At 39.6% G+C, this 6,470-nt stretch overlaps 1 long non-coding RNA gene across 1 annotated transcript; it reads left to right on the plus strand.

Annotated features, from left to right (window-relative positions):
* The first annotated feature begins 445 nt into the window (after positions 1 to 445).
* On the plus strand, positions 446 to 5,535 carry LOC120759519 (uncharacterized). The gene is made up of 4 exons (XR_005703184.1): positions 446 to 562; positions 2,160 to 2,284; positions 3,890 to 3,981; positions 4,553 to 5,535. It is a non-coding gene; the product is annotated as an uncharacterized LOC120759519 (long non-coding RNA).
* Positions 5,536 to 6,470: the final 935 nt, after the last annotated feature.

Genomic DNA, 6,470 nt, shown 5'->3' on the forward strand with positions numbered 1-6,470 from the left:
TGTTATTCCTTTTCCCCATAGCTCTGACTGAAAAGTTTTATTCTTAATCTTCCGAATTATAATAACACGGAGGAAAGGATTCAAATTCCTCATTTCCTAGAGAGGCCTGCCTCTCCATAGCAGATACCTGTCTTTTCAAAAACCAAGACAGTGGGTAAGTACAACTGCATACTGAATACCTGGTTTTACTTCAGCCCAAGGCCATCCTGCATGCATGGAGCTTCAAGCATTCAGTCATAGTGTTTGTCCACTGGCTGCACTTTGTGCAGCAGCAGCATTTTACGTTTATTTGTTTGACTTGGGAGGATATTAGTCTGCCTGTGCCGTCTTCCAACACCTGATTCTAGTTTGGCAAATCTCTTGTTGCCAGGCAGCATCTGCTGAAAGTAATTTATTTATTTCACATCTCAAGACAAGTGAAAATACTAATTCTTCCAGGTGCAGTGTTAAATGTAAACGCATTCATTAGTGATGGAAAGCCCACACTGGCACTCAGCCTCAGGGAGCCAAACCTTCAGAAGGGGCCCCAGCAGAGGGCTCTCCCCTTGATACGTTATCAAAGGTAAATAGTCTGAGATTTGCTAGTTACTGAACATGCTTTGTAAATATTAATTAATTGAATAGAGATTTAATTGTGATCCCTATTTTTAATCTTCTGCAAATCACTATTAATCCATCCTGTTTACACTTCCATGTTCTAAGGAACAGTTCTTATTAATCAATACACCCCTTTGCTGTTTTACCATGGAAGGTGGCAAGGTTTTGATGCCTGTGTGCTTTAGGCATGGGGATACCACTGCTGGGATCCCAGGAGTCTGCATCAGGAGTCTGGAAGCTAAAGGAGCCTCACAGTTAAGCAGATTAACAGTGATTTCTTCAGTCTGGCAGCAGGTGCTTGTAACTGACTCTATGCTGTGCAAGATGATACTTCATCAAATAAATGCACTGTCAGAGTTAATTAGTTACATTTTTATTTTGCAATTTACCTCTATGATGACATCCTGCCGGTATTGAGAAGTGCTCCAAAAATGATCGTTTGTGCTGTAGCTGGTGGATTTTATGAAAACGCGAAAATGAGCTCTTGGAAAGTGAATGTGAAGGCTAAATATTTGATTTTACTTTATTGGTTGGTGCTGACAATATAAATGCTATTTAAAGCTTCTGGAGATTTTGACCTAGCTGGCAAATTTTAGGAGTCTGTCAGCTGTCTTCACGTAATAATGTCTCCTCTCCTGTAGTGAAGACATGAATGCATGGAAGCCTCTGAACTGTGGTCACTAGAAGAATGACCATTGTTTCATGTATTGCCTGTGATGTTCTGTTATGTTCAGTTCTTCAGGGTGCTTATCTCTTATTCTGAAAAATTCTACAAAACATTTGGACTAAAGCAGTGTCAGAGAATGAAGTTAAGATGCTCATCCATCTGTCAGATATGGTTTCCATCAAAAACAACACACCGAGCATTTATTTCATAGCTGCCAAAATGCTTGGCAAGGATTTCGACAGAAACATCTGCATATTCACAAGACTTTAGGCCATCTTTCTAGAGATCCCTGTCAGCTCAGGGAACGAGACAGATAGATAATGTCTATCTATACAAAAATCCTCACCAATGAAACTGGGTGGCTTTTTACTTTCTGCCCCAAATACTAGAGATAGTGTTCGTTGAAACATTTAACAACTATGAAAATATATGGCAGTAATTATAAACACAATTGTAGCATGATAAGATTACACTTTATGTTGCTTGTCTCTCAGTAACAATATATTAAAAAATATTTATAAACGTCTTCTTTTTAGATGGAGGAGATAGTACAAATCTACAGAGGCAGGATATTAGGTTCATTTTCTTTAGAAGTCTGAAAGCTTATACTACTAATGAAAGCTTATACTCATAATCAGCAGCTGCTGAATTGTTGAAGAATTGTGTGGTGCTTTTATCTTTTATCTGCAAATACTTTTATCTGCAGCTAAATTCAGATGTGCCATTTTAACATTGTGAAATCTGAATTTTATGTGTGCTGCCAAAAAAGACTCTGATTCTGTAAGGCTGGGAGATTATTCCTTGACAAAATAGCATCATTCTGATGCAGTTAATGTCAAATGTTAGTAGATTTTAGGGTCTTTTCTATGTTTTACTTTTTTTCCCTTTGTTCCAGAGGCAGGAAACAGCTACACTAATAAATGCCTTGCTAACAGAATAAGAGGACTCATTGAAAGTTGAGCCCTGAGCTCTCTCAGGATTATTCAAATATTCTGGGCAGAAAACTTCATCATTATTGAGGTGGGTTTTTTTTAGACAGTGCTGTTCTGGAAGGCTTCTGTGCCAAAGTATCTCATGTGTCACTGGCATTCTCATTCAACAGCAATAATTGGGACGAGAACCTAGACAGGGCCTGGCTGTGGTGTCAGTGTGGTGGATCAGTTTCTGCCCTCCAAAATGAGAGGCATGTCTTCAGATGAAAATTGTTCTACTCAGATGGTGGAAGGAGATAGGTAGGCAGTTCCAAAATGTGGCTGAGTCCAGCTGAATCACCTTTTTTGAAGTTCATGCTTCACTCTGATGATTATCTAGAGATAAGGGAATCTAGCCATGTTAGTCATCAGGGATGCAGTCACACCTTTCTGTTTGCAGTGGGGCATTACACTTACATTCAAAATCTGGACTTTCTTTTTATTTCTATTCTTGATCAGCAATATCTTACTGTACATGGGGGAAAAAAACCGGTTGGGGAGGGCATGAGGATGACCCTGAAAATCTACCAGTTCCATGAGAGAAATAAGCTGGGCTCTGTGGTGAATCTCAGCAGCTTGTCACCTGTTCTGAGAAGCATCCTGTCAGGTGGACAGCTTCCCACTGCTTTGTTTTTTAACCTGGTGGCCACATCCTCCCCATTTACCCCCCACTGCCTTCATCCCTTGCAAAACTACTGTGACAGGGTAAACCACAATTACCAGAAGCAAAGACCCATTATTACATTTCCATCAGACCGGGCAAATAGTAATTTTAAAACAGGAAGTCCTTGCGTTGTTGCCTAACTGCATTCTTTAGGAAGGAAACAAACAGGCAGGGGTTAAAATCTAGGTGACTGATGGTACCATCTTGGCAAACTTTGTTTCTATGCCAGTAAATTTCAAAGCAGTTTATGGTGGTGTGCTCCTGCCTTTCCTGAGACAGTGAGGTAACTGTCATGAAACGTCAACAATCAGTAAGAAATAATGGGGCTTTTCCAAAACAAGCTGCAAATTTTGTTTTGTGATTTCAGTATTTAAGAGGGGGAAAAAAACCTTTTTAGGTCAATTTCTTTGGTTATGATTGTTATCTCCACATGCCATTGCTGTTCAGTACTAAAATACTGAGTCAACAGCTTGCAATTTAGGTGAATGCTTTCTCAGTGAAATTGAGTGTTTATCCATTAATTTTTTTTTTCTTCCTTTATAGATCTGTCACTCATCAACATATGACTATAATTATCTCTTTATTTAATTGGAATTGAGGGATAGATTATTTTCTACCAGTGGAAGTGTTTTGTTTTTTGTTTTTTTCTTTTTTGTGCATTCAGTTAAATGTATTTAGGAATGCCATGCATCCTATCAAGTATGATACTCAGATACTCTAGTGCCTGTGGATGCATACTCCATACCAAATTGCTCCATGATTTGCAACAGTAATGAAAGGAAAATTATGTAAGGGGTCTAAATGAGGGGACCAGGTGGGACAGACTAGTCTTTTCTGAGCTTGTTACCTGAGAAGGTATTGTATTAACTATAACCATGGGTCTAAATTTCCTATTGGCCTATGCATATATTTTCTCTGAACATAAGTGAAAGAGAATTTTTTTCTTTTTTTCTTTTTTTTTTTTCTTTTTTCTTTTTTTTTTTTTTCCAGTGATGAGTTTTCTCCAAGACTAAAACCCAGAAAGGAAAGCAATCCAGAGTAGAACAATAGAATGGCTTGACCAGCCGGCAGAGCTCTGATCAGTAGGTAGTATATTATTTTCCTTTGGAGTGTGGGTGTGGAAAAGGGTAAGCTACTTTCTTTTTCCATTGTGATAAGTTTTCGGGAAGACCTGAGCTCCTGGAACTTCTGTTTTTCACAGAAGTTTTTTGGGATTTATGGTAAATTTGGCAATCGGGAAGTGGAGTCATCCTTCCTGACTTATGATGATGAAGTGCAAATATCAGCTCTTCATGCTCCTGAAGGTCGTATGACTTGCTGTGAATTGCTGTGAAAGCTGGTTTCTCAGACCAAAAAGAATAAACAGAGTGTTTTCAACTGAAAGGCCACTGGGTTCACAGGATATTTAAACTCAATACAGAGTAAAAACTGCTGCAGTCATGTCATGTCTCTTCCACAACTGTATGCCTCACATGGTCTCTTAATACTTTGATTTTATCAGCTCTGAGAGGCATGAAGATATTTATTTTTCTCCTATTAGTATAGGCATTGTAATTCCTACTTATCTACTGGGTAATTTGTTAGGTTCAAACAAAGTTTCTAACTTGAAGAAAAATGGAGGAAGCCTGAAACAATGTTTTGGTATCCATGCAGTGTATGAGAGAGTCACAATCCGCATTGGTATACCAATATGAAACAGCCATCAAGAAGTCCTCGTAGATGACTCCTTCCATTGCTCCCGATGTTTGGAATGAGAAATAAAGGCACTATATCAGCTGAGACCTGCAAGATAAATGTGGAGTTCTTAATTGTTAGTAGCATACAGCTCAAAACCTGACAACCAAACCTCTTCTACAAGTCTCAAATATACAGCTCTCTTTAGTGGAGGCAGAGAGGTTCAGTGGTAGCTTGATCACTGTGTAAGTGTCTGGCATTTCCTTCTATTCAAGGAAAATTGCATGGTACATATTTACTCTTGAGAATCCATCAAGAGGCTTGTGTAAGCCAAGAGTGTATGTTCATGTCAAATATTTCACCCATAATTCTTATTTTTTCATTCCAAAGCTCACTTAAGAGTCGCATAAAGTGGGTATGTGTGGGTGTGTAGCCAAGAGGAAGGTTTTCCTAGCTGAGACCCACACATCTGGAATTCTCTCTCCATAGTCATCATCTGGCCAAGTAAATATCCTGCGTGGGATCCTTCAGAGAAAGACTCAAAGATCTCTTCCTTTTCTCTTTGTCATGGTTTCCCTATAATTGTTGCTTTGTGTGGTTTTGATGTAAGGGAAAAAGGGGACAGCGTTTTGTCTCTGGAGGGCCTTTCAGGTGCCACTCTGAAGTCTGCTGATGTAATTGTTTTTGTACTACACAGTTTGATTAGTTGTTGATGAAGTTCTAACCCATAGTCACTAAAGAAAGAGGAGTTGAACAAGAAAGGTTGCTGTAAACTATTTGAAGGAAACTACAATAATCTGAACCGTCACTCAGTTCTGCATGGGCATCGCAGCAATGGCTCTCACATTCTGGCTCCCTGAAAATGTCTGGAGAGCATCAGCTGGTCTTGTGTTGTCCCCCACTTCTGCTGGCATAGACCTGGAGTCCTGTGGCTGAAGTTTGTTCTTCTTCTGCATGTTTGTGCAGTCTGTGCTGTTTAGATTCTTTTTCTAAAGCCCACCTGTGTATATTTGTTTTTAATAGGAATATAATGAGAATAAAGCTTTATTCTCCTAATGTTTTCCAGGCTGCTTGGCAAATTACTTGGGGTTCAACTACTGACCTGGGGGTGTCTTGGTTGTTTTCCCTTTTGTGAGTGACAAGGTGAGTTCATATTGCCGGAAGCATAGCTGCAACACAGGGAATGGACTGAGACAGACTAAGAGTTTTGTTTTGCAGACAGGCCAGACTTATTTTTGGTGGCTTTGGCTTGGTCATGTTTCAGAAACCTCATTCCATAAGGGTTTTTCCTGCCTTCAAAACCTCAGTTGTTTTAACAATAACAATAACAAATTATAAATGTCTCCATCTGTAAGAGAAGTAACTCGATCAAATTGAAAGGCTCATGTTACCCAAGACATAGGCAACAGTGTGCTTGAGTGCTCTGCAAACATTGTCCAGAAACATTGCCCTTAGGCCCTGTGGAGATTTCTGGACACCAGAGTACCTGTGGGTACAGAATTTCATGAAATAGCTGTCTTTGCAAGTAATGCTAGAAGTAGGATTGATTCTTGGCTGGCTTTTGGGCTGCTGCTCTTGGTTGCCTTGCAGGTGGATAGGTAGTTTAAATATAAACATAAGATGTTACCTGGCATGGCAGAAGGGCTAAACAGTTGACAATACCACCATTTAGAGTTTGCTTCCAAAACCAGTCCACAACTAATTCTCTAGTTCTGTAGTTCCTTTCTTGCATATTGTTGTGTGGCTGGTCCCTATCTGAACCCGAGTTATGTGGTATAGAGTGACTTAAGCCTTTAACAGCTTTTTCTCCCTGCTTTACATTAACTTGCACTGAAACCCCATTTGTATATGGGGCAGAAAGAGACTTACAGACACCCCCCCCCCCCCCCCAGCTGAT

The sequence above is a fragment of the Hirundo rustica genome, chromosome 1 (genome assembly GCF_015227805.2).
Source record: "Hirundo rustica isolate bHirRus1 chromosome 1, bHirRus1.pri.v3, whole genome shotgun sequence".
Taxonomy (NCBI): Eukaryota; Metazoa; Chordata; class Aves; order Passeriformes; family Hirundinidae; genus Hirundo; species Hirundo rustica.